The sequence below is a fragment of the Dromaius novaehollandiae genome, chromosome 2, assembly GCF_036370855.1.
Source record: "Dromaius novaehollandiae isolate bDroNov1 chromosome 2, bDroNov1.hap1, whole genome shotgun sequence".
NCBI lineage: Eukaryota > Metazoa > Chordata > Aves > Casuariiformes > Dromaiidae > Dromaius > Dromaius novaehollandiae.
In genome coordinates, this window is record NC_088099.1 from 82,271,092 (window position 1) to 82,298,323 (window position 27,232).

A 27,232-nucleotide genomic window follows, 5' to 3' on the forward strand; every position below is an offset into this window, starting at 1 on the left:
AACCACAACAGACCAACCCAAATCTACAACAGCCCATATCTTTTTACATATACTGCTTGCATCTAACTGCCCCTCCCTCTCTCCACTCCCACGCTATCTGCTTTTAACACAGACCAGCTGATAGACAGTGACAAAACACAACACTGAAACAGATGCTGTATCAGAGCCTTGCTCCCAGCTGTTCTAACGCTTTCTCTGGGTTGTTCTCCACCTGCCCCCACATTTTTCTCACACACAGTCATTCCTGATGAGCCCAGAACACCTACCACCCACAGTCAGATGAACAATTTCTGGGTCTATACACTAAGAGCTTGTGAGTGCTAAGTCACTTTGTTTTCACCTAACCACTGCCCCAAGTCTGTTTATCTGTGCAGTTTCTCCGCAATACCTATCAATATGACACAGACAGACATTCTTATAAAATGTTTCTTTCATGTTACAAAAGCTCTAGGAAATTCTCTGCTCCGAATTTATCACTTGGACCTCTGCTGCATGCTCCCTCCAAACACCTCAATGTACCCAATCACAGCAGCCGAATCTGCTCCTCCATTTCAAAGACTGCAACATGTATCTCATTTTATTTTCTAGGCAAAAGAAAAGCATAACAATGGAAAAGGGAAGAAGAGAAAAGGACTAGTTGTGAACAAAAATAGTAAGTTTTTCTGAGGGGGAAAAAAAAAAAAGAGGACCATATTGCCTGGAATTTTCCATGTCCACACTTCAAGGAATTTCATGGAGCCAGGGAAGAGGCAGGAATGGAACCAGAGACAGGCTGGAGTATGAGCATTAGAGATGCCAAAGAATTGCCTATCCCTTTCTCTTACCACTGATCTTCTCAGGGCTGGCTGTTCTCATCCAGATGAAGGAGAAGGGCATCCCACCTCGGTATACAGAGTAATCTCAGAATAGGTAGGGAGAGATCTAAAAAGAGCCACATCCTTTTCACTCCTTGCCAGTCTCCTGATAGGCTGTTACGGAAGAGCACTCTTCCTTGAACCTCAGGTTGCTTTGCCCTGCAACCCTAGCCAGCTGTGAAAACAAGAGGCTGTTCTGCACCACTAAGGCTGGAAATGCACAGGATGATTCTCTCACCATGTGCCTAGTGTAACCAGGGTGCGGTACAACAGCACGAAGGGCAGCATGGAGTTACAAAGCCTGCTTGGATATTGTTGGAGGATAGTAACAGATCCCAGGGAAATTTTAACTGCTGAACTGTATCTAGGAACTGTTTAGGAAGATTTGTGGTTAGCATGGGCCAAACTAATACAGGTAGGATTTCTGACAACTTGCTAGTGTAGATAAACATGTTCTACTTATGGGGGATGTTCTCCGGCAATTTAATTTACTAGTATAGCTGCAGCCTTAATACACATGTAGAGATAGCAGTGATTAAACTAGGACTTTCTTTTTCCAGCTGTGCTAGTTTTATGCCAGCAAATCACAACCACTGTGTCTTTGTGAAATGAGCATAGAAATTGTGTGCTGCATCAAAGATTTATCCAGAAAGAAGATTTATGGGGGAAAAATACTAATGTAATTATACTACCATTGTTGTAACTCCCTCTGATGGTACCTATTTTAAAATAAGCATCTGCAGAGAGAGTTAGAGCAAAGCCATAAAAATTGTACCGGTAAATTTTCCCACGTAGACAGTCCCTAAAGGGTTCATTTTCCAATAGCAATATGTGCAGGTTGCAATATTCTTGTGACCTACAATTCTTGAGAAATTGAGAAATTACATCTATGATCATGAGTGTAACCACACTGTAGTTGTTTCTTAGTTTGGCTATACCATGCAGTTTGCTAATTCATAACACATAATTTTCTCAAAGACCTTTTTATGTAGCATGACCCCTAATGTATTAGATTGTGGATTTTAACGGGAGAAAAAAAAAAGCACATGCTTTGTTCAACTCAGATCTTTGTTTTCATTATCAGAGAGGCTCAAAATAAAGTTTCTTTAAGTTATTTGGTGGGAGAAAGGGAAAGGAGAATTAGAATACGAGGGAAAAGAAGGTGACAGTTTTACCAAAACATATCCAAGTTGAAAGATGTGTGCATAACGATATTTTAGTTCCATATTTTACAGCATAAAAATAAATAGAAGTAGTTTGAGGAGAAGGACATGAACTTAAAGTGGTCAGGAGAACTCTCTTCCAAAGTTTCGTATCTTGCCAATATTTATCTGGGTCCCCATATGCAACATTTGTACTTATCGCAAACACACTTGCAAATAAAATTTAATTTAACCAAATGTTCATCTATAAGCAAACAAAAGACGTCATGAATATGAATGAAATGAATTGGTAGGATCTATTTATCACCAGCCAGTTTTAGCTGCAATATACTTCATAATTAAGTGGATGTTTTCTCCTATTCTCTGTAATGAGAAAGCAGGCTACGGAGAGAAATCTAGATAATTAAGGTCCTCATTTGCCACCCCTACTGATACTGATTTCAAAGGAAGAAGAAGTCAAAGAGCTCTAATACATTCCATCAGTAAGAACAAGATAAATGGAATTTTAAAGAAGAAAACCTAGGATTCCGAAATAATGGTTCACAGTGGTATTCTGTGAAGGATTTATACTACTGTACATTGGTTTAATAGTAGAACAAAGCAAAAGCTCTGTATTTGCAGGTGAACATCACTTTACACATCCCTCAGACAGCGAGGAGGCCGTTTAGGTACTGAACAGAACATACAAGTGTGAAATGCCTACATTTGATCACAAGGACTACAACTCAAATCCCGTCTGCACGTGATGAAGTACGAGGAGCAAGGCTTTCTTGCACTACAATTAAGATGTTTAAGCACTAAACAAATCTTTCAAAATAGTCATCTTCTGATAACAGAAAAAACACTGGAATTCTGTTGATTGAAAGAGAATTGTGAGGAATGTGCTGAAAGATGCCAGATTGAACAAGCCCAGCTGCTTCCTTCTACATTAGTTATTTATACAACTCTCTGAACATGCTGCTTGTCAGATTACCAAGTGTACAACTCCAGTGAACTAAATTCCTTTCCTTTGCAGGAGAGGAATGTATTTGGAAAGCAGAATAAAATCTGTGCACCACACAATTTAAATTAAACCTTATGAACAAACAATTGTTCTGTTGCCAAAATTTCTTCCATCATATTGTACAATAAAATCAAGCCCCCAAAATACAACTCAAAGCACCTGTAGTCACACATGAAAATTTAGATCTAGAAGCACTTGTGTAATTGCAATCATCCCCAAATTTACAAATACAAACTGAAACCCAAAAACAAAGAAAATCCCTTCCTTTCAAAAAAAAAAAATCACTTCTCCACTGCTTAGCCTCAGGTACACTGTGGTAATTCAGACTATGCAGCATCAAAAAAGACAGTGAAATTGAAGCAATGACCCCCCACCCTGTTCTTTAGTGGTAGGGATCACTCTTTAGATTATATACCCCAAACAAGTGAGGTTTCACAAAACTAGTATCCACCTGTAACTAGTAACACTCATCCATAGGCTTGTTGCTATAGCCTGGAAAGCTGCTGTCAGTGCCTTGGAGGAAGGCTCTTAAACAGGGAAGGAGATTTAGATCTGCAGGCAGTTAATGTTTCTGACCCAGACATGATTTCAAATGTCCCAAGAGTAAGACTGTGGAGGAAAATGATGCAATGAATTACAAACACTAGTGTAATTACCTCCTCCTTTGAACCTGATGCCCATGCACACATTCAGAAGCAGAAGGCTTACAAGAATGTGAGAGTGACCCAAGACTGGACTGCAGATCTCATCACCCAATATATCTTGAGGGAAAAAAAAAAAAGAAGTAATTTCTAAAATTAAAACTCATGTCAGTTGCAATGCTTGAGCTTTTTCCATTGACATGCACAGCCTTCTATAGTTTTGTTCTTCAATCATTATAGTTCAAACCTGACTCAATCATTACAGTTCAAACCTGACTAGATGTTAATCATTTAACAGAATATTTTATACCATGCTAGGAGACCAAGCTGTAACATTACCTTTTGTTATCTCCTCAGAATTTTATAGGAGTTCTGTTCATATTTCTCTCCTACGGCTAGGAACATTACAGCATCGTACCTTCCATAATGTGTTAATCAGTTCCTACTACTTATGCTGCAAAGGACATCCTGGAAACCACATGATGTTAAGAACATTCTGAGTGTTAAGGTACCAACATTTCACTTGGTATGGAAATTCTTAATTTCACAGAAGCTAGTTGAAAGCTGTGTACAACACTGAAGACTACTTGGAGATCCAGAATTTTAAATCCAACTACATGACATGCGAAGATCTCCAGTTGTTCCATGATGTACAGGTTTGCACTCCAGTTTTTCACACTGCATCTGGTGTCACAGGAAATACCATGCTACACGTCTGTAGATTAAAACCACAATGAACACCCATTTCACTCAGTCTTTCTTCCAATACAAAGATGTAAGTCACCTCCTCTTTCTCCCACTTCAACCTTCCAATTCCAACCACTTCCCTCTGTAACCTCAGCCAAAACTATGCACTTCTTTCAATTAATAAAAACAGGAAAAAAAAGTATGTTGTCTGCAGGTAAGTTACAAGCATTAGTCAACAATTCTCAAGTGTTGTACCAATGAAAACAGTGTGGTATTTGCTATCCCTGCCAAACCTGACATACTTCCTCACTAAACATACTAATAAGCACATGGTATGAAGGATGCACATAAAGTTTCTCTATCTTAATATAAAAGCTTCATTATGCACTTGCAACTAAAGGCAAAAATAAATCACCGAGAGTGAAACAAAAGACTGAAAAATAGTTGGTAGCTACTTCTCATCTCTGAGGCCACATTATGGTAGCTCTTTTGTATGTGCTTGACCTTTCCCAAGCTACTCAAGATCAGGAAGAGCCCTTCCTCCATACAAAGAGCATATTCACCCCCTCTACACGCATTGTTACAGTATTACAGGCAACTTCTCTGTGATTGCAACTATGGTTACACAAAAGTGGACCTCTTGACCCGTGCTCTGGGCATCTACACCGTGGTACTGTCTTATCCCTTCACGATTCCAATAGCTCCACAGAATCTTACAACAGACCCCAGGATCAGGTGGTATCAGTAACACACCTGCCTGACTCAGATGCATGATATTACCACATAGCAGTATAGGACACATGATGGAAGATTCAATGAGCCAGACGTGATTGTGCTAACCCATCCACATTACCTGTGCATAGTTAGTCTTCAAAGAGGTGTAACACAAACTCAGGCTTTCTTCCTTGCAAGCTTCTAGCACTTACCTGAAATTTCATCCTTTGCATATGCTCAGCCTCCCTCAGCTATCCTATACTGAAGAGGTCTCAGGCAAAAGATGTAACTCTGTAATTAAGTAAGATTTATACGGTCTATCTTATATGTTTTCTAATAGACTTTTAAACACATCCAATAGATGACTTTGATTTATAACATTCTAAAACATGTTTATAGCTTTTTATCACTATTCTTGCAGTGCTTCTGTATGTAAGTTTTTAAGTAGTAACTTTGCAAAGGGGCGAGATTTTTGGGGGGCATATAAGGGCTTTGTATATTGTGAAGCTGACTGACTTTGTTAGAAGATAACTGAGATTTAAAATAATTATTCCAGAAGAACATCATCTTCTGACAAACATGTTACACAGTTATAGTCAGCATACAATGGCTATCCCACTATGGAATGACAGTCAACTTTCTCATCTAATAAATCATTTTGCTAGTGCTACTTTAGATGAGTCACTCGTTACACAGCAGTGTTTCAGTGATCTTCAGGCTGTTTCACAGTCAACTGTAGATGCTTTTAATAAAGCTAACTTTTAAATCCTGGAACCATTACATAATTTAGGTTTGCCATGAAAAAGATGAAAACTGTGTCATAAACAGCTCTTATCTGGTTTGTAGGTACCTCCCAAGACTTTGAGTTAGTAAAAAGTTTAAGCAAAATTAAAAATTAAGAGAGTAAGAAATTAAATCCAATAATATAAGAATAACCATTACCTGCTCTTAAGTAACAGGCACTGCAGAGAAATAAACAGTAAAAAAGTGCTTTTACTGTCAGTGCCTTTTAATATTGCTGGATTATTTCAGCATGTTATTTTGATTGATCTAAGCAACAAATGTGACTTCATTGAAAATTAGTTTTGAAATAAAAATTTTAAGGGTAGCTTCTCATGAAATTATTTAACAAGAAAGGTTGTTGGTGATGCTTCTCTGATGCTTCAGATAGCAGCGACAGCCAGGTACTCAAATCTTACTGAAATTCTCCTGCAAGTCCCTTTGAAAAGCCCCAGGCCAGGAGGGCTACTATCTATAGCCTTCTAATTTCTTGCAGAAATTAGGTTCATCTCTGTATTTTAAACTGGGAAGATTATATTTTTGAGTGATTTTTCAAATAGGTAAACAGAACATGCAAACATTTAAGACACCATCAAATGCGCTCATTTTGGCAGTTTCCATTTTGTTTTTATTTCCTAGAATAATTTGCACTTAATCATGAGATAATGTAGGCAGATGGCTACTGGACCAATATACAACCTTCTGTTAACTTTTGTAAGCCAGAACAAAAAAGCACACAGACACAGGCAGCCTGAGGACACCTTCCCTGAAGTGTTACTTGCTGACTGTTGCAGGTTGGAGAAGGGAATTCCACACAGCACAGGCATCCGAGTCTGTGCTGGTAAGGACAGAAGCAGACTACCAGGGCTGACTGCTGAACCTGCAGGGTAAAGAGAATTCAAACACAGTAGGTATGGCAGAAGTCAAAGGAATTACGGGTAATGGAAGTTAAAAAAAAAATATTTAAATGTAAATTCCAAATACCATAACACCTTTCAAGACAGTAAATATAGTGGTACTATTTTTTGGTAAGAGAATTTAGAAGAACATTTTGCACTACAAGAGAAATTCAAGTAGTAAACATAAAAAATTTTTAACTCTACTTTGGATAGGAAAGAGATTTCAAAGTTTTCCACTCACTCTTCATTCATTAAGGTCGACAACTGATAGGGAGAGATGGGATCCACCTTGCTAAGCAGGGCACACGTGTTGTTGCCAACAGGTTGGCCAGCCTGGTAAGGAGGGCTTTAAACTAGGAAAGATGGGGAAGAGGAGAGTTATCCAGACAGGGTAGTCAGCAAAATGCAGTTCAACTCAGGATGCCTCCAGCAGGCGCATGCAACCGGGGAAGTGCACACGGGACATGGCTATGTAGGATCCTCTCGCACCCCTCCTGGGAAACCTGCATGCTCAGTTACCTCTCTGGAATGCCCATACACCAATGCACGCAGCATAGGGAATAAACAGGAAGAATTAGAGATCTGTGTGCAGTCGCAGGGCCATGATCTTGTTGCAATTACAGAGACATGGTGGGATAGCACACATGTTGCGGTCCGAAAGGAGTCGGCCCAAAAGGAGTTGTTTAGGATGACCTCCCTCCCCTTGGGACCAACAACCAAGTTCATGATGCTCTTGGACTGAATTAAGGTGAAATGACACCAGCCGACCTGTTTTATGATTTATTAATACAAAAGACAAGGCATGTGGCTAAATATGATAACTTGATGGCGATTACTTTAACTAGGTAAACAAGTCCCGTGCCGCACGATTTGAACAGATCTTATAAACATGCATCAAAAGAAAAGAGAGAGAGACAGCGCGCGCAAGAAAGATAGCATCACCCGTGGACCCAGTGGCGTCCTGCTGGTCCTCTTCACCCTGGGTGTCTTGGAAAAGTTCAGAGCCAAATCAAAGAAAATTAAATAAATAAATTGTAATAACATGCATGCAGTAATTACAGCTCGAGCTGGGTGCCTCCAAAGAGGGACCCTGAACAAAGAAATCCCTGGGCAATATTAACTTTCCAATCTAAGCTCTCCACCCCTCACATGGTAGTTCAGACCAATAGTAATATTCAAGTCTGGGGTCTCCTGCTCCTTATTGGGTCTCATCGCTGTCCCTAGGCAGGCTCTTTATCTTTACTGTTGCAGTTTCTGCTGACAGATCTGTCTTCATTCCTTGGGTCCCACCATTGTCTCTCAAGGTCCTGGCAAGAAGGCGGTAATTTCAGCAACTAACACTTAACACTGCCCCAGCTTTGAAAGTAGGTGTTATCTCCCAAGGTCCTGACGAGGGGGAGATAGTCCAGACCCCCCTAATTAACACTGTTCAGTGAGAGGAGACTTTGTTTCCCAGGGTCCTGGCACCCAAGCATGCCTTATTTCAAAGCCTTGACATCCTCCCTCCCGGAGTGTGAAGCACAGGAATGCAAACTGCTTGTAACTCCCTTATCTTTCCAGCCTGTGCCAGCTCTGGGGCCCTTTCTCGCTGAACTAGGAGTCTGGCCTAAGGCTTCAGCAAATTTAGATACTCATGCTAAGCAAGTTTTATAGAAGTTGTGCTAAGCGGCCATAATTTACAGTCCAGGTCCCAAAGTCTCCACCCAATTTGGTCTAGTCCGGCACAGGCTCGGTGTGTCCCGGGTGGTCGCAGGGAGACCATTTCGCGGGTTGCAGCAGTGCAGTCCTGCTTCCGCCAGAAACAGATGGCTTGTTTGGGGTTACGGTTTCCTGCAAAATCTACAATGTGCGCTGCAAGGCTCGCATCTTACGTACCAAGAAATGTTTAAGGCAAAAGTTCACTCATCTGTCCACCACAACATGACAGGAATGCTGTCATGGATGGCTACGTGTTTTTTAGGAAAGACAGGCCAGGAAAGCGAGGTGGTGGAGTTGCTCTTTATGTGAAAGAGCAACTGGAATGTATCAAGCTCTGCCTAGGGGTGGATGAAGAGCAAGGTGAGAGCTTATGGGTAAGGATTAAAGGGCAGGCTAACATGGGTGACACTGTTGTGGGCATTTACTGCAGGCCACCTGATCAGGAAAAGGAAGTTGATGAGGCCTTCCACAGACAGCTGGAAGCAGCCTCATGATCACAGGCCCTGGTTCTCATGGGGGACTTCAACCGCCCTGACATCCGCTGGAAAGACAACACAGCTAGGCACAAACAGTCCAGGAGGTTCATTCAGAGCACTGATGACAACATTTTGACACAGGTGGCGGAGGAGCCAACGAGCATAGATGTGGTGCTGGACCTTGTACTAATAAACAAAGAAGGACTGGCTGGAGATGTGAAGGCTGGGGGCAGCCCTGGCTGCAGTGACCATGAGATGGTGGTGTTCAGGATCCTGTGAGGAGGAAGCAGGGCAGTAAGTAGGATCGCAATCCTGGACCTCAGAAGAGCAAACTTTGGCCTCTTCAGGGACCTACCTGGAGGAATCCCATGGCTTAGGGCCCTAGAAGGTAAGGGGGTCCAAGAAAGCTGGTTAATATTCAAGCATCACTTCCTCCAGCCTCAAGATCGGTGCATCCCTGTGAGTAAGAAATCAAGCAAAGCAGGCAGGAGACCTGTGTGGATGAGCAAGGTGCTCCTGGCAAAATTCAAACAGAAGAAGGAAGTATACAGAATGTGGAAAAATGGGATGGGCCACTTGGGAGGAATATAGAAACACTGTCAGAGTGTGCCGGAATGCGATGAGGAAGGCTAAGGCCCATTTGGAATTAAATCTGGCAAGAGATGTCAAGGACAACAAGAAGGGCTTCTTCAAATACATCAGTAGCAAAAGGAAGACTGGGGAAAATGTGGGCCTGCTGCTGAATGGGGTGGGTGCCCTGGTGACAAAGGATACAGAGAAGGCAGAGTTACTGAATGCCTTTGCTTCAGTCTTTACTGCTAAGGTCAGCCCTCAGGAAGCCCAGATCCTGGAGACAAGACAGAAAGCCTGGAGAAAAGAAGACTTTCCCTCGGTCGAGGAGAATCGGGTTAGAGATCATTTGGGCATACTTGACACGCACAAATCCATGGGCCCCAATGGAATGCACTGAGTGCTAAGAGAGCTGGAGGATGTTATTGCTAAGCCACTCTCCATCATCTCTGAAAGGGCATGGAGAACAGGAGAGGTGCCTGAGGACTAGAAGAAAGCCAATGTCACTCCAGTCTTCAAAAAGGGCAAGAAGGAGGACCCAGGAAACTACAGGCCAGTCAGCCTCATCTTCATCCCTGGAAAGGTGATGGAACAAGCTCATCCTGGATGTCCTCTCTAAGCATGTGGAGGAAAAGAAGGTGATCAGGAGTAGTCAGCATGGATTCACAAAAGGAAAATCACGCTTAACCAATCTGATAGCCATCTATGATGGAATGACTGCCTGGGGAGATGAAGGGAGAGCAGTGGATTTTGTCTACCTTGACTTCAGCAAGGCTTTCCACACTGTCTCCCTTAACATCCTCGCAGGCAAGCTGAGGAAGTGTGGGCTAGATGAGTGGACAGTGATGTGGATTGAGAACTGGCTGAATGGTAGAGCTCAGAGGGCTGTGATCAGCAGCGCAGAGTCTAGCTGGAGGCCTGTAGCTAGCGCTGTCCCCCGGGGTCAATACTGGGTCCAGTATTGTTCAACTTATTCATCATGACGTGAATGAAGGGACAGAGTGCATCCTCAGCAAGTTTGCTGATGATGCAAACCTGGGAGGAGTGGCTGATACACCAGAGGGCTGTGCTGCCATTCAGAGAGGCCTGGAAAGGCTGGAGAGTTGGGGCAGAGAGGAACCTCATGAAGTTCAACAGAGGTAAGTGCAGGGTCCTGCACCTGGGGAGGAATAACTCCATGCACCAGTACAGGCTGGGGGCTGACCTGCTGGAAAGCAGCTCTGCAGAGAAGGAGCTGGGAGTCCTGGTGGACAAAAGTTGACCACAAGCCAACAATGTGCCCTTGTGGCCAAGAACGCCAATGGTCTCCTGGGCTGCATTAGGAAGAGTGTGGCCAGCAGGTGAAGGGAGGTGATCCTCCTCTACTCAACCCCGGTGAGGCCACACCTGGAGTAGAGTGCACTTCTGGGCTCCCCAGTACAAGAGAGACATGGAACTACTGGACAGAGTCCAGTGTAGGGCTACGAAGATGATTAGAGGACTGAAGCATCTCCCCTATGAGGAAAGGCTGAGAGAGCTGGGCCTGTTTAGCCTGGAAAAGAGAAGACTGAGAGGGTATCTCATCAACATATACAAATACCTGAAGGGAGGGTGTCAAGAGGATGGTGCCAGACTATTTTCAGTGGTGCCTAGCAACAGGACAAGAGGCAACAGGCACAAACTGAAACACAGGAAACTCCATCTGAACATAACGAAAAAATTCTTTATTGTGAGGGTGACTGAGCACTGGAACAGGTTTCCCAGCGAGGCTGTGGAGTCTCCTTCTCTGGAGATATTCAAAACCCACCTGGACACAATCCTGTGCAACGTGCTGTAGGTGACCCTGCTTGAGCAGGGGTGTTGGACTAGATCATGCCCAGAGGTCCCTTCCAACCACAACCATTCCATGATTCTGTGATTATTGTGCAATTAACTAGAAATAAACTTCTTGCTCCTGCTAAGACAAGGCTTCCATACACTGTCAGATTAATAATTAGAGATTTATTTCTGAAGACACCTTATTTGTGAAGTTCACATATCAGATTCTTCTATGGATGAGCTTCACGCATCACTCACAAGACACAGTAATTTCTGACCCTGCAAGCCTCCATGATACTGCAACACTGGCCCTTCTTTTTTTAATAAGCCTTCAGATGAATTTCTTCATACGATTTCTGCAGTAGCATCTATTATTTAAATATGCTGTTTTAATTTGTACTACTAATGGGAAATTAATAAAATAAGAAAGTAAAACAATGCTCCAGATGTCTAGCATTCTGCAAACATTAAAAACTGTATGCAAAGGATGGATACCTTGAATTCTATCAGCTTCAGCTTTTAGCTACAGTATTACAATTACCTTGGTATGACATGTCAGAATGTTAGTGATAACATATTGTGAGAAGTGACATTACACAGATGGATACTAAGTACTTTGGCCCAGCTAGATACCACTTGAAAATCACCATAGCTTCTCCTTCCCATGGAGCAATACAATTATTTTTCCAAACTCAGAAAACTTTCAGTTTTGTTATAGGACTTACGCACATAGTTGTGATATAACTAAAGGATAAGAAGAGTATCAAAAATCATGCACTTAGCTGAAAGAGATCTTATTCATTGTCTTGAAACAAATATGGCAATGCTTCGTTCCATCACTATTAATCCTAACTCCTATCCTTATCATTATTAAGATGGTAAACATCTTCCTATCAAACTCTACAAAGTCCCAAATTTTGTCTCAGGTTACTGATAAATCCCTCAAATTAAAATACTTCCCTTCTCTTTCACAAAGTGTAACTAAATATGTATATTTCTGAATATTATTATATATACATATACATTGACAGTCCCTTATGATTGCACTTCATTAGTATCTGTGCAAGATAAAAAAAAAAAATCACATGGCAATCCAGAAACTGCAAGAAGCAAATGCATCTCTCAAACTCAAGCAATGATTGAAAGTTAAGTAATTCTGTTGTGTTTGCCTGTGACTTACTGTGTTTAGAAAGTGGATAAGCACATATCTAAACCAGACATGCATTCAAAACAGGGTATTTTAGACAGCAGACAGACACATTAAGCAGAACGCATTATTTTTAAGAACAGATGATAGGAGCATTTTTACCTGATAAAACTGCTTTGAAAAAGTAAATATACACTTTATTTCAGATAGTTTTGAAGTATAAACACAATTAAAACTTACAGTTTTAGACACATAGTAGTCTCTTTTGTCCCTATTTCAAAATAAAACATGCTTTGGCAGTTCTACAAATATACTTCCTTGGTCCCCAAAATGCACAACCGACCTGCTTTATTTACATAAGTAAACAAAGCCACTTGATGTCTATACTCAAAAGCAAACTCCAATGTCTGTCTATTAAAAAAAAAAAAAAAGGACGAAGAATAGCATTAGTGCAACAATAATTTCTTATTTAAATGGGTTTTGCAAAGGATATTGGGAAGTCCAGCTGAGTCCAGCTACAATACAATCCTCTATTAGCTTTCACAGAGTCCTTGGGTGCTGTACAACTTAACACAATTCTGACCAGCTTTATGTAAGAATTTTCCCAGTAATTCCATTTTTAAATTAGCTTTCTGCAAGGCAGCAAGACTTTTGAATATAAAAATTAAATTCCTCCTGCAGAATGGCAGTATTCACTCTATCTCCAAAAATATCACAGGTATACCTCAGACAATGAAATAAATGCATTTTAGCAATGTTTAATTAATAAGCTGAAGGTACAGTAGGTTAAACACTTGGAGATAAGCAGCATCATTTCACGAAGACTCAGTGACAACTAGAAAAAAAATATTCCAAGAAACAGAGTAAAAAAAAACTAAGTGCAGGACTGTATGTCAGCCTTGATCTGCAAATATGCTAGGATAGAGGAAGGAAAAACAACAGACTGCAGCAATAAACACCTGAATTGATGTAACTACTTGAGAACCCCCTTCTCAGGGATTGCGTTTGGAGTGGAGAGCTTCTTCGCAGGAGTTGGACATAGAAGACTAATATGGTTCAATAAAAGAAATCAGATTAAGTACCCAAAGTGAATTTAGACTCTCCTAGGACCACAGAATTCTTTCCCCCAGCTCTGCTAAGTCCTCCTCCTAGCAAGGGCGAAACAAAGTAAGGAACTCTTATGATGCAGCTTTGTGAAGAAGAAAAAAGCCTAGAGATTTCTGAGCACTCCATGAGATTTCTCCAGAAAGTTTTCAAAACTGGTTTTCTTGCTCTGCATTTTTTTCCCACTTTGCTTCTGTCTGTGATGCAGAGTGACAAATAAGACATTTTTATTTTAAAAGCTCCTACAGCTGCTTCCCAAACAACCTGTAAGCAGTTGTCAGAATCACTGAGGATATGTCACCTAGCAATTCTTAACTTCATCCTACTAGTGCTTTTTCTCTGAAACTCTTCAGTCTTTGTACCTTCCTGCTGTCTTCAGCACATATCTATATTGGCATCAAGGTGGCATATTGCCCTGTTCCGCTTGAGTTAGTATCATCAGAATATTAGCTCTCTGAGCTGTCTCCTCCAAAAGCGGAACAGTAGGAAGACTTAGCTTTTCACCGCAAAATCTTCCATTCAACTGTTTCTGTATGCAATCTCTTATTTTAAAAGTACCTTGATAAAACAGGATGGGAAAGTGAATAACATGATGCCTTTTTTAAAGAAGGTTAGAGAAGATCCAGCAAATTACAGGCTGCTAAGTCTGATATCGGTACTTGATAAAAAACATACTGAAAAATAAAATGAGTAGCCATATAAAGATAACACTCTAGGAAGGAGCCAACATAGTTTTTCAAGTGGAAAATACTGGAAGTCCCACTGAAATTTTCTAACAAGATCAAGAACCATATGAGGAAAGGTGGCCTGGCTGACAAAGCCTACTCAGATTTTTAAAGGCTTTCTATAGATTTCTATCCCTGGGTCTTAAGAAGATGAAATAGCCATGAGAAAACTAAGGGAATGATATATAATTACATGGATAGATAAATAATAAGGAAGCAAAAAGTTAACTGTCAGTTCTCATTATTCAGCATAGCAAAGGTAAGAGCAAACTATGGAGAATTACACAAGCCTTTACAACACTGAATGATTAGGTGTTGAAATGGTAGATTAACTTCAGTGCAGGCAGATATGAAAGAGCATACACAGAAACAAAAAAACTCATTTCACATATATGATTTGCTTGCAGCTGAAATTTTAAGGCTGCTCAGGAATGAGGTCTTGTCTCTATAAACAGATAGTACTGCGAAAGGATCAGGTCAGTGTTTGGCAGAGGTCAATAAAAGCAAACAATGGCATGATTTCCATATGAGAGGAGATTACCTATGCTGAAGCTCTTCAGCCTGGAGAACAGATGACTGTAGGAATAAATTTTCTAAAATCATGAATGGCATGGAAAGAGTAAGAATGAATTATTTGTTGCCTCTTCCCATTCAAGATCAGTCAGACTTCAAAGACAGTTGTCAGGAGACAGGTTCAGTAGGAAACAAAAAGAGACTATTCTTCGCATGCTAAGTAGTTAAGCTCTGTAACTCCTTGCCATAGGATCCTGTGAATGCAAAATTTGTGAGTTCAAAAAGCCAACAGAAAAACTGATGGAAGAAGAGGAAAGCATTATAGGCTATCAAATACATCACCACCATACCTTTAGCTCATGAATCCCAGAGCCACGAATTGCTGAAGCCTGGAAGATTTTTCTGGCGAAGTATCACTGCAAGTTCACCCTGTTCTTATTTCCTTCCTACATATCTGTTACATGAGACAGGATATGAGGACAAACAAGCCCTTAATCTTCTCCATTGTGGCAGTGCTCACATTATAACACACAAAGAACACATCTTACACTATCTCCCAATTCCCTATCAAGTGATTTGCTTTTTTTAAAACACGGTAAATTTTAAACAAGAGTCTCATAATGTTAAAAATTCTAAATATTTCTAAAAATGTTGATGCTATAAATGTCAACTGATTCAGATAATAAGAAGTTTTAGCTACAAGATTGATAATCATGACTCATTTCTGGTGCCAGACGGTGTTGCATTTATCCATGCTTTGGCAGTTTTGTTTAAAGTGTGAACTGCAATAAGGTCCCTTCTCTCCGCTTTTCCCAGCAGACTTCAAAAAATGAAGCTTTCTACATTTTTCATGTCTCCCTTTACTGTTTTGTTTGTATTTGGATACAAGCCAAAATTAAGTTAGGGAAAAAAGTATAAAGAGTAACAGTTCCTGATTGCATTTCTTACTCTCCAAATTCAAGGCCAGAAAGACAATGTTATGATTTTATTATAATACAATTTGACTCTACTTGCTTAAAAGTGTCCTTTTATGCATGGATAACACATCACAATGTGGCATTTCTAATAAAAAAAAGAACAGAATGTTCTGGAAGATTAAATGTTATATATTTGAGGCCATTTCTGACAACAGAAGGAAATGAAGGGCACAGTCTCCATTTTGCTTCCATTTCAAAGGTCTAAAAATGAAGATATTTTTGGCAGCCTTGGAACAATGAAATAAAAGTTCAGAAGTGCATAATACCATTGGAGACCTCTACAAATTGATGGCAATCACCGCTATCCAACTTTACTTTCATAAAAGAATAAGTGGCATTGTTTTGCAATCGGTATCAAATATTGCAGAATTAAAAAAAGAATGTGGAAAGAGCTCTAAAGCACATTCTACACAAAGACTTGTTTGTGGAATCAATAATACTTTTAAAGAGGATCATTATCAGGAGGAGCAAGGCAAATATGCTTTATTCCAAAAAGAAGTGGAATTATCACAAGCAATACAAATAGCAAAAAATCTAGGCAACTCAAAGATTCAGTTAGAAAAATTGTCGAAGAAAGACAGCTTAGGGTCCTACACAGCATTTCTGATACACAATCTTAATTTACAACTTCTCTGTAAATTTAAGCTGGCATTATGCCACTAAGTAAAAGCAGACAAGAAAATAAAGCTTTGGAGACTCCAGATGAGGCAGTCAGAACTGTGTTTGTAAAACAGTGAAGAGGACCTTCTACCTCAATGGTGAAGGAATAAAGTGACTCAGCTTTCCATCTTGTGTGGATAACATGAAGTAACCAAATGCATAATTTTTAAGCTTTGGAAAGTGTAAATCCTTCATAATTAGAACCGTTGCAGGAACAGAAACATCAAACTTTCAGAATCAGATCTGGGAAGAAGAGCTTCTAGGGACAAAGCATCTATCAGGAACAACAGCCACTTACTGGATTGTTTAAAAGAATGTTTGAAAAAACTTCGCAGCCATACCAGGAGATATACCTACACATGCCTTGATCAAAACAGTCTTTCTCAACTGCAAATTGTTGGACCAGTCAGCAAAAGCTGTATAATCATTAATAATACAATGATCACTAGAAAATAACACTCTTTTCACTGACGAAGGGAGGATTTGCTTGTTGCAAAAAGCCTGTAGTCTTGATCTCTCAGAACATCTACATTTCAAACAACGGAAAAGTAAAAGCATGGTTGTCTTTGAAAAAGTTGCAGTGCTAGGCAGTCTGCTTTAAAACAGGCATGCTTTGAAATGGATCCTCTGTTCATTTTCTGAGGAAATGGGTTAAACACTTTTTGTCAGGAAAGTTTTGAAGCAATCAGCATAAATATCAACATTTTTGGAGTGAGGTACAAGACAATTCCAAACAGAGACTTTCAGAAAAAATACCTAACCAGGGTGCCAGAGTAATTGCTATTAGTCATATCACATTTCATTAATTGACAGTATTATAGATGGTATACTAAAAAAAAATAGGAAAAAAATTTCCATCTTTGAAGAGCTTATGGCCTTGAAGCAAGTCACCCTGTTGGAAACAAGTAACAAAAGAGTTTAAAAAGCAGATTTTAAGATTACAATTTTTTTTTTTTTGGTGATAGAATGTCATGTTTTCATTTTTTAAAATTTTTTGTGTGTTCTATCTCTACCTTGAGGTTTCCAAAATATACTATGCACATATTCTAACAATAGGTTCCTTATTCAACAGCTTAAAAATCTAAATGTATTTTCTGCAGTTCCTCAACATGCTGCAGCATGTGGCTAAACATGACAGACTATTTTGTATCGGACTGAACAATACAGATGCTCATCTTATTTTCATTTGCTGTAACAAAGCTGAGAGCATGCTGTAGAAATAAGATGCTGCACAAGTACAAACGCATACAAAATTCAGTAGCTAAAAGATGCAAAGTCTGCCACATCAGCCAGTCTCTACTGAGATGTGAGAAAATCTTTATCTGTCCACTCCCAGTTTGCTCACTGCCTTCTGCTTCGGAGTCATAGTTGGTTAATTTTCCCCTAAAACCGCAGATAAATCTCATTTATTCTAACTTTTCCAAATGCATTATGAAATACAAACTAAACATAAGTTATGGAGGAGCTGCAAGAAAGGACACTTTTGCTTCTTCATGGTGTAAGAGTTTCAAATTTTATTACTTGTCAATTATTTTAGAGCCAGTGAGGACCACAGCTACCACATCTTCATCAAAAATCATTGACTATCAATCCATGCCATTGTTCTGTTATCTGGAAAGTCAAATAAAAAATGACACTATTCTTAAACAGACTATTTCTTAAATAGACATTGAAATCTTGCCTGACTTGGAGATTTACAAGAGTGGGCAAGAGTGGACACTTCCAGTCCAAACTGTCTATTATTTGAACAACTTTACAGTGTTGACATTCTACCCTTGTGCTCTCAAAAAGTTTTTCTCGACAGCTTGGATTTAAAAGTATTGTGGAAATGATGTGATGCTGAGCCTGTAGAAAAGAGTGTTCCACATCGGTATTGGAAAAACTTGCAACAAGAAAGCTTTGACTGTAGAAAAAGATATCAGTACCAATATACTGATACTGGTATTAGATGCATGACATACTGTAAAAGTTGAAAGGACTACACAAGTCGATTTTGCTCTTCATATACTATACAAAGTATATACCATACTACAGTAAAAACAGCTAGACAATCCATCTTCTCCTCTTCCTCCTAAGCCTTTCAAACAAAGCAAAACTAAGCCAATAAATGGCTTTCCAACATCCAGTATTTACTAGTCAGTATGTCTCAATGTGCAGTCTCACACTGCTGGAAGGAACAGGTAGAAACCTGGAGAGCAGGGATGACAGACTGTCATCCTTAAACTATATTTCTAAACAACAGCAGGAGATCACCTCCACTCGCTAATGGAGAGCAGAGAGCTAAACAGAGGGTCAGAGGACAGTCTTGCATTTAAACATGAGAAAACATGTGGACAAAGATCTTCTCAGCAGTTACCACTGATAATCAGAAGCACTCTTCATTTTCACAATCTTCTCTAACATTGGGCTATTTTATATGGACTATGCAAAGTGGGAAAGAACAGGAAGAGAATGGAGGAAGGAAGAAATAGCTGTTTTTTGGTAAAATTTAGATAGAAAAACTCTGGTAGGAAATATTGGGACCAGTATTAGATTTTGCAGTCACAACCCAATGTTAGTTAGACTGAAAAATTTAAAAGCAGTAAATGTGAACAGAAAAAGAAAAAAAAAAGAACTTTCAATTTTAAACTCTCTAAAAAAGAAATGCTTTGACAATTTAGGCATTTCTTTTCCATTTTTTTAGATTTCTGAGTATGTATTACTGTCTCAAAAACATCTTCCTGGTCAAAATGCTGAACTGCAGGATGTTCAAGCAACTCCACGAATATATGCAGGAGTTCTGATGGTTGGCACTTATTAAATTGGGCCGGTGATCCCAGTGTACTGGGAGCTAGTTTTGTTTATCATGTTTTACAGGTTAACTGTACTCCATGGTCTTTTTTTCCTTCTTCCTCTGATATTATTTGCATATCATCTACCTTTATGTCAAGGGTAGACCCTAAACAAGGGTGAGTATGATGGTGTCCTAGACTAACAAGAAAAACATTATAATACAATGATATATTTTCTATGAAATCATTAATTTATATAAACCTTTTACATGTTCATCATTCATCTGAAAATGTAGATGACTCTTTTGATATCCCAAAGAAATATTAATAAATCCTAATGTAGCATGTAGGCTGAGAGCTAAGCTTGACAAAATGTGAGCAATTCCAAAACGATGCCATTTTCTTTATGATTTGGAACTCTAGGAAAAATTTGCTGAACATGTATATTCAAGAAAACACAAACAAAAAAACTCCAAGAACAGGAATTCCCTCAAACTAAGATTGTCAGCTTCAGAATAATGATCTAAAAGCTCTTGAATCTGCTTGAAGTCTAAGAATAAACTTGGAGAGCTACAGACATCTATTTGTTGAGAAGTACAGATATCTATTTCCTTTTTTCTGCATTAAAATATTTATACTATTTTACTTATAACAGTATCTTCTCTTGAGTGGTTGAAGTGGCAAACTATGAAAGGGCATTTCTCACATCAGCATTTATGGTCAGATTGCTCCATTAATATTGTTACAGGACAAGCTATTAAAAAATTCAAGTAAGTAAATTTTTTGGCTTTAGTGCTCACTCTTCAGTTGATTATGTTTGCAAAAGTCAGTAACAAACACACTCCACAGAACAAGTACTTTAAAAACTCTCTTACAGAACTGATTTAAAATTGAAGTATTCCTTTTACCATTTCATTCAAATTTATATTACATTTTCTTTGGATTAAAACTAACCCTGTAGAATGAAGGTTTGGAAACTGAACAGTTGCAAACGAAAATGTGCAATATCAGGATGTTATTTATAGATAATGATGTTAGACTGAAGACAAGTGAATCTTAAATTTACTTTGAAACAGATTAAAGTGCATGGTTTATAGCAGAATTTAAATGTTAAAATAAACAACTGCAAAATGTATAGGCACTAGAGCTTGATTTTAATTTCAAAGTTGTGCTTTTCATAATTTACATTTCATGTCATACAGTTTTCCTTACTGAGAAGAGAATTCGTATTTATGTTACATCAACATAAGCTTTAATATCTGAATAGCCTCAGAAAAGCACCAAAGTAATTCACCAAGAATTTATCATGAATTCCATGTCCTTCAGCACAGGGCATCACAACTTCTAAAGGTGACTCCTACTCTTGTGATCTCAATTACAAAGAAAAAAATCTTACTTTTATGAATTAAACTCTCTGCATTGTCTGAATTTGTAACTTCAGTTTTGTTGTCCCACTCAAAACAGCCTTGTTATTTAAGTGCACAAACTATATCCATTTTAAGTAGTTATTGTTTATGCCAACACATGGAAAATGGCTCATTTCCTACTGTAAGTACTCCTTATATTCATGTAGTTACCTGTATTTCAATGCTAAACCTAAACTGGATTTCTTGAACATTCTGCACACATCTACAGTTGGTACAGTTGTAAGCTAAGTGATTTCATATTCAGAAAAACTACTTTATTCATAAATTTACTTAGCCTACCTTAAAGCACATAAAACAGATGGTTGTTCAACTGAATGTGTATTTCAAAGCTGTCAGTGCATGCGTGATCCTATAGCCTGTATATTCCACTAGACACATCATTTCTGTGGTTTTGTCTCTATTTCTGAACTGCAATAGCTCTGCTAGAGATGAATGAAGCTGATTCAGGATGAATCCAGAGATGAGCTGGCAGGAAATAAATTTAAGTCATTAGGAATTAGTTTATTTTTGTTATGTATTTGACTTGTCATTGATAAATAAATTTCCCATATTGGGTCCTATCTTCACCTTGTACATACATTACGGAGCTGTATGACAGCTTCTTGCCAGAGTACTACTTGATGTCTAATGTTAGCTTGTCGCTAGGAAAAAAAGTCAACTTTTCCACCATTCTTCACTGAGGAACCTTACAATTTCTTTGCAAACCACGAATCCAAAGGATATGACAAAACTCAGGTAAGATTTCTGATGTTCATATTGTGTCATGCCTTTACAGCGGCCCAACATTCATATTAAGCTAGACATTCCTTTAAAAACATCCTTACTCAGTTAGCATTGCACTTAGTTTTTTAATCTGGATTTTTTTTGTTTCCTGAGGTGTACCTCACATGATAGTATAATGGTACTCTGCCTTAACACTGGTTAGAAACAATTATTTTTGCAACAGATAAAGAAAACAGACGGTAGGTGGAAGGCTAAAATTGGTGTCTCATTTGTAAAACAGTGATAAGCACAGATTAGACTTCTTTCTTGTCCCAAACACCTCCCCTTCAAAACACACATGCACATCAGTATTGCTATAATGTCTATCATACAAGTATCTCAAAACACTTCATAATTATTACATCATGAAAGATTTACTCTATTCTTTTCACAGAGGCACAGGAAAAAAAAAGAAAAAACTTTGCTATACTGATAATGAATGGCAGTTGGAATAGCACCAGTTCCTGTTTCTCTGTAACAGAGCTCTGATCAAAGGTAACTGCTAGCAAGAGAAAGAATTTAAATTTCTCAGATTTTGGAATCACGCCCTTAGCAAGCACACACATATTCTCCATACCAAATGTACTAATGGTCAGCCTGAAATTTTAATACTGAGGATCATAAATTGGTTGCTATCAGACATCATATCTACAGTATGATGTTGGACACTTGTAAAAAATGAGGCATTTAAGATACAGAAAAAATAAATCTTTAGATAAGTATGTGGAAGTTGCTGAATTCTTTAAATGAAACCACTGATTAATTAATGAGCCCTCTTGTTAACCTCTATTCCCTTGTACATCTGCAGTGGCCTTCAGCATGACTCAGAAAAACAAACAGGGGTGTGATAAGCTACAGCGTAGCAAGTACTTGTGGAAATGGCACTGACAGTGACTCCATAATGCCTAGTTTGGCATCCTCTGAAGCTAACAGAGCTGATTCTGACAGGGCTATATGCTCAGGAATAAAGGAACTCTCGGCGGTAACAGGTGACACTCATTCTTTTTTCTGGAGAAGTTGATGCTTGGGAGCTATTTAGTACGAAAACAGCCAAACAGGTGTTACTGGAGCATCTGAAAAGGTGAGATTTGTGTGCAGGCAAACATAGTAGAGTATATATACTGATACATTTTAACTTCATGATCTTTTATATTAATATTTCTTTTAAACAGTATACTCTCTCAACCTATAATCACGAACAATTAGAAGAGTTTGATACTACCTCTGGAAAATCCAAAGAAAAGCAAGATGCCATTCAGATCCATTTGTTTGCACAACAGGTAGTTTAACCTTGCTGAGTCATTTTTAAGCATCGTTACATGAAAATTAATGATTTTTGTTCCTTCACCTTCAATATATCTAATTGTTTTTGTATATTTGCTTCAACTAGTACAAGTTACTGTGATGACCAAAAAGAAGAGAACTATATCTGTTTTTGCCAGTGGATGGTAGAATATATAGAAGGCTATATACTATCTTTATGAATTGAGATGTTTGAAACCAAGGAATTTAAGGACTTAAAAAAAAAAAAAAAAAGCATCTGAAAAGAGCAGATGAACAAGCAGAATTTATTTTATATTACCAAATGTATATCATTAGATTTTCTAAAGCCGTGATGCTTATGTAAATGGCAATATTGCTCAATAACACATCCATGTAAGTGGACAATATTTTCTTTTGTTAGCTGAACACATCACAGCTAGACAACTTACTGGTAGAGAGTTTTTGAACGTTAATCATGGTCTCTATATAGAGATTCTAATAATAATAAAATACATGCTGCATTAACATCCGAAAAGTAAAAAAAGAATGAATTCTAGAGTGAGAATAACCCATTATTTAGACAGTATCACCTTACACCTGTGTTTTTGGATGCTTACTCTTTACTTCAACCATTTCAAGAGGAACTGTAGAATCACTTGTGTTAATTTAATACAGATTTCAGAGAATTTCTTCTCCTCCTAGGAGAGATACTGGATAGCCAGCATGCAGCTTGGGGTTTCTGCAAGAGCAAGGAATGGAGTTTCTAGACATCAATTGTGTGGAAAACAAAGGGAATTTAAGTGGTAAGGAACTGGGCTTTGGAACAGCAATGGCCAATGCTTTGCATTCGCAATGGCTAAACTCAGTACGATCCTCTGCTGGATCATCCTCTTTGCCCACAGAACACAGTGCAAACTTTTTGTAAATACTTCCTTTCTATTAAGCTGCAAGGCACACCTACTAATAACTCTTCAGGTCATGCCTGCTAGCCCTGTGACTGTGGCACCTTGTCATTTCAGGAACCAGAGATGGGAACCTCAGCAGTGGCCAGAGAAAACCAGCTCACTGTAGAGAGGTCTACAGGATGCCAATCAAGTAGAAAGTCTCGTGCTCTTCAGCAGTCAGACAGACGTCGCCCATTCCCAAGGCTTAGCAATGACAGGACAAGGAAGCTTAGGTGGATGCAGCATACATTACTTACTCTACTTGGCATCTAAAATTTAACCCAGGCACTATCTGTCAGGTGAATGCCCACCGACTGACTGCAATCTCAAATGAAATCTCAGTTCCCACAGGGAATGACTGTGGGGAACAAAGGACGGAGATTTCACTTCATATGTTGCTGGTAAGCTGAAGAAATAGGGCCAGCTTAGCAGAGTACTAGAATATCATTCAAAAGCTCTCCAGTACTTCAGTCACCCCAGGTCTATGACATTAGCAGTACGGCTGCTTGGTTCTCATCTTCTACCAAAAATATTCATACTGCTTCCTTTCAGCTTCTGAATTTACAACTGCCAAAGAAGGAACTGCCCTTTCTTTAAAAGAGCCATAGGAAATATGTAAGTCTGTATTTTTGATTGCAAAGTGGCAGAGAGACAGGCACATGAAACCCAGAATCAACAAAAAATTATTACAAGCAGTATGCAGTAAAAGAGCGCGAATAACAGGAAACTGATGCAGAATTTCTACCATTCACTGTAGGCAAGTCTGGTATATTACAATCCCTCTGAAAAAAGATTTGCCATAAGGCAGTTTGCTGTGGAGTGACTTTGAAAAGGCCAAGACATCCAAATAGGAAGTATCATGAGGTTCGTGGGCAGTATCTCAGCGAGAGCACACACCAGCAAAACCACTCTAGCAACAGCACTGGCAGCTGCCAGCTGAGAGGGTTCTGCTAATAGCAAGTTGGTTTTGAAAGGGAGTGGGAGGAAAATAACTTCAGGGACTGGAAGCCAACCATCTCTCTCTCTCATCTCAGTCTCGCTGAGAGTCACAGTTAAGATCACATACTGGGAGACACGAACAGAAAGTGAAATAATGTAAGCAGCATGAGCAAGACTTTGGAAATCACTCTAGCATAGGCATGCTAAAAGAGCAACAAAGCATAATGAAATATGGACAAACTGTCTCTCCCTGGAACCTGGAACAGATATAAGCTGAACCTGAAGGAATTGCCTGTTTTCAGAGTTAATGAAGAATTTGACCATTAAAGTTTAATGGTTCTGATTGTAATAGATAATTGTATATGCTTTTAATAAAAACTTAGATCCTTTTTTCATAATGTCTGAAATAAGCTATCTTAATTCGAGCGAGTTAAGCCCAGCCACCAGCAAATAACTAAAACTAACAGTACATTATTGCTGTCTGGGAGACAGAGGAAGTTTATGCATATTAGGATGTATAGGAGAAAGAAGCTGGGTATGAGTATCCCAGACCAACTGATGACTGCTGTGTCTCGCCTTAGTGCAGTATCAGAAAATAGGTATGTATATGTATCCTATTCAACAGTATTCTGTATGTTTGTAACACATGCATTATAGAATGTAAGATCATGTTTTGTACTGAAACATATGGGTGAGTTACCAAGGACAGCAAAGGAGTTTAGTCCTCAGTGAAACTAGATGTCTACCACTTGGTCATATACAGATGTAATCCTTTGTCCAGCAAGGACATATTTGTGTATTTGAAGAGGCGAAGCAGTATTTACATCTTTGTGTTATAAATACCAGTAAGTCTGAAGCTTACTTAAGACGGTATGAATAAATATTTTTGTTGCATTTTTACCACATCCTGGCTCAAGACAGGGGAAGCAACTAAATGGATTACAGCAAAGCCAGGGACATGGCCAATCTACCAACTGGAACATCTCATCACGCACTGCAGATCCCCAACACATTAGCTGCTGTATCGAAAAGGGAGATACAGTGGGCCCTTATTTCAGCTATGCAGTCCACAGAGTGTACGAGAAGAGGCTGAAGTTCCAACAGCTGCTGGCATGTGCTCTGGGGTGCATGCTTGAACTCTGAAGCTTACAGGAGGTGTGCCACAGTAGGAAAAAATGTGACAAATGAATGCTCACAACAATCTGAGAAAATAAAAAATGTTGCATCTATGAAGCATTTTTATTTTCTATGGCAACTGGTCATTGATGGAACTTCTCCCGGATCTACCAGGAAGTTATGGAAAAGACTACACCATGGATAGTGATCTTGAAAAGGACAAGTAGTCACATTAGAATAAAGTCAAGCACTCTTTTCTACCAGTTCCAGTGGCACATGTGAAAAAATCTATTTTTTTCTGGTCAAAATGTGTAAGTTAAGGAATATTTTCATTTGGAATTTTCCATGTTCTACCATCTCTTTTTTGAGGTTGGAATATCAAGCTTTATTACGTTAAACTGCAAGAAAAATTGCAACAGAGAATCACTGCAGCTGTGGATATCCTAATTCATAGTATCTTTTTTTTTACTTTTTCTGTTCTTTGCTTTGTGACTGAACATCCATTCTCCTGGCTTGACCTGTGCTAGATGCCTGTGACTTGGGCTTGGAAAAAAATTGGAGTTGCTTCCTAATAGTGACCTGGATAAAACAGAGAGGAAGAAAAACAGTCCAGAGACAGGGCAGATTATTAAATATAACAAAATGTTTACAGGTAATTTTAAAAAGTAATTCCAGCTTAATTAGTTTTATTGCCCTATTAAAATAATCAATGCTTTTCTTAAGTGCACACCACACTGGCATGACTCCTCTTTTTTTTGTTAACCCATCTTTTCTAACATTCCATGGATAGCACCAGTTTCTGTCACTCATTCCACCAGAAGCAGATTTTAGTATGCTCATTTGTAACAGTGAGTTATTCTGCATGAAGATTAAATTATTCTAAAGGGACCACTCATAAAGCAAGGAACAACCAAAGTAAGTGAATGTGTCAGCATCTGACCTCTAATAATCACAGTGTTACTTTAAAATATCATTTTAAAATTTGCCTCTGCTTGTGCTCCATCTCCTTTCAGACTTACGCATCTCATACCATCTTAAAACAGCAGTCTATCTTCTACACACTTTAATAGACTAGGCTCAGGCCACTGTAAGTAGTTCTTCAAGAATATCATATCAAATGTAGACAAATACTGAAAAATGTAGACAAAAAGATCAGGATGAAAGACCAATAATACAGCTCTCATATGAGCATAGGACCAAATTTTCTGGTACATCAGCCATTTTCACAGCAAAGAAAATTTTACAATTGTGTTAGCAAAAACAGTCATCTGCTCTGCAGATAATACACTAATGAAACATTTAAGTATAGTCCAAACTTAGATGAATTTCCTCAACTCATGTATGAAGTCTTTGACTGATTCAGTAATTCCTCTAATCTCCATGCACTGCCTTTAATCATATGGCTCTCATTCATTCCAGCCAAGATATTTACACTGCTACTGCATTTACTTGTACAGGCAATCGGCACAGGCAAACTTGTCTTGCTTGTTGAGTTTTCAATAAGATTGAAAGGCAATCTATTTTTTATGTGTGATCTGTCTCATAGCTACTAAGATATTTTTCTGCAGCACCTTTGGGTCTTGCATTTCGAAGTCAAGTATT

The 27,232-nt window shown here is 38.8% G+C and overlaps 1 long non-coding RNA gene across 1 annotated transcript in view; it reads right to left on the minus strand.

Moving 5' to 3' along the window:
- Window positions 1-6,439: 6,439 nt before the first annotated feature.
- The window catches only part of LOC112990964 (uncharacterized), a 52,541-nt gene continuing 31,748 nt past the window's right edge, over window positions 6,440-27,232 (minus strand). The window contains exons 2-4 of the long non-coding RNA XR_003261197.2: window positions 15,122-15,225; window positions 6,983-7,094; window positions 6,440-6,722 (exon numbers count right to left, since the gene is read on the minus strand). This is a non-coding gene — a long non-coding RNA (uncharacterized LOC112990964). The remainder of the gene's footprint in view (window positions 6,723-6,982; window positions 7,095-15,121; window positions 15,226-27,232) is intronic.